General features: G+C 33.1%; 1 long non-coding RNA gene across 2 annotated transcripts; it reads right to left on the minus strand.

The window, feature by feature from the left end:
- Window positions 1-64: 64 nt before the first annotated feature.
- Window positions 65-1,717, minus strand: LOC109588985 (uncharacterized). 2 transcript variants are annotated; one of them, XR_002188460.1, is made up of 7 exons: window positions 1,534-1,717; window positions 1,391-1,480; window positions 1,161-1,314; window positions 994-1,119; window positions 372-470; window positions 184-223; window positions 65-131 (listed from the first exon to the last, which is right to left on the minus strand). It is a non-coding gene; the product is annotated as an uncharacterized LOC109588985 (long non-coding RNA). The 2 variants fall into 2 exon arrangements; XR_002188461.1 differs by having other exon boundaries at window positions 184-325.
- Between the last annotated feature and the right edge of the window lie 6 nt (window positions 1,718-1,723).

Below are 1,723 nucleotides of genomic sequence, written 5' to 3' on the forward strand. Positions count from 1 at the left end.
AATATCTATGATTCTAGTACTGGAATGATGGAACCACATGTAGTTCATTCATAATACAATAGTCAATACAATTACCTCTTTTGTTCTAACTGCCCCATCTCATACAGTATCTTAAACCTTTGTTCTACATACTACAAATGATAATAGCAATAAATGAGATAGCACTTTATAGACATTGCTTACTGATTTGTATTGCAAGTATATCTTGTACAATTCTTGGACCCTTCCAATGGAATGTACAGTGCATAATAAAACAAAAAAGATAAAAAGATAGAAAATAAGTGAAGAGTATAAAAGGAGAGGGAGAGAGGAAAGGATAAAGAGGCTAGTACAAATAAATTGAAATAATCACTAGATTATTAAATTATTACTTGTCAATCAGGATCAAGTCCATCAATATAATACTGAGGCTTGCTTTGGTTCAATAGATGCTAACGTATTGTCGGTGGTACTTTCAATCAACTTCAAAACTAAACACAACGTTAAATAAACTTAACAAAAAAGAAAAATAAATATAGGCATAACTATACATATACACACATGTTGTTAGGTACATGAAATACAAAATATCATTGTTTGTACTACAGTATGTGGGTGTATCAAAGGCACCGCCATGAGTTTATAAAGTGGAGACCACAGCAGGGGTAGTTAGAAGCCATCATCTAACTGCCAATTCTGGTAGTTAAATGACAGTGCCTTTCATACACCCACATACTATAGTACAAAGCAGATAAACTACAGCCGTTTCGTGTTACTGGATATACACTCAGATCAACTAACATCCTCTTGTATATCCAGTAACCCTCAACATCTGTAGTTTATCTATAACGTATACATGCCAGGATCAAAGGCAACAACCATCTGATTAGGAGGATGAGGTCCTACAATGCCTATATTATTACAAAGTATACAAAGTCTGAGATGCTAGCTTATATATAGCACACACAGTGCTTCAATATAATGTACTATCATTATATTGTATGCATATCATACCTTCTTATTCTTGCTATTAGTCTACTGAAAGCATATTCCCAGCCGTACATTTTAATGACTCTAATTCCACTGATGACTTCATTCATCACTTTAACTCTATTATCAGTTACTCTAGCTGCTTTAAACCTATAAATATATTAATAAATAAAATACACTACTAAAATTACCTTAGCCTTGAGTAAAAGTAATTAGAAGTTGGATTAGTGATAGTAGCAGTCCTAGTAGTATAAATGTTGCCCATTGGAGTCTTCCATAGAGTAAATAAGTCACTGCTCCAACATGAAGTGGACATGCAACAAAGAAAGCAAAATACACTATGCCCTGTACACGTGAGTGTGTGCATGTGCATCGACAAACGAAATGAAATTTAATTATTATTAGGACAATATTATAGTACCTCATCAAATCTGTGAACATCATTTGAAGCAATGTTAATCACATGTCCCATAGTGACACTACTTATTGTAACCTGGCTTAGCTTCAAAAGCTATCAAAATAAAGTTATGGCAAGAGATAATTTAACATGCGACACACAATTACTTTAGAATATATAGCACAAGTTAATGTAATCCTCATAGATCCTCCAAGCTTTCTTCCTGCAAAAAAATCAAATTCACAAATAAAAGCATGAGCGTCAATAAAGAAAGAGAGCCAGCAAAAATATAAGCAATGTATGTCTCCTTTGATGTTGGATTTATGATTATAAAATAACTAGTTAAGTGTCCAAGGA

This window comes from Amphimedon queenslandica, unplaced genomic scaffold (assembly GCF_000090795.2).
Source record: "Amphimedon queenslandica unplaced genomic scaffold, v1.1 AMPQUscaffold_11728, whole genome shotgun sequence".
NCBI classification, from domain to species: domain Eukaryota; kingdom Metazoa; phylum Porifera; class Demospongiae; order Haplosclerida; family Niphatidae; genus Amphimedon; species Amphimedon queenslandica.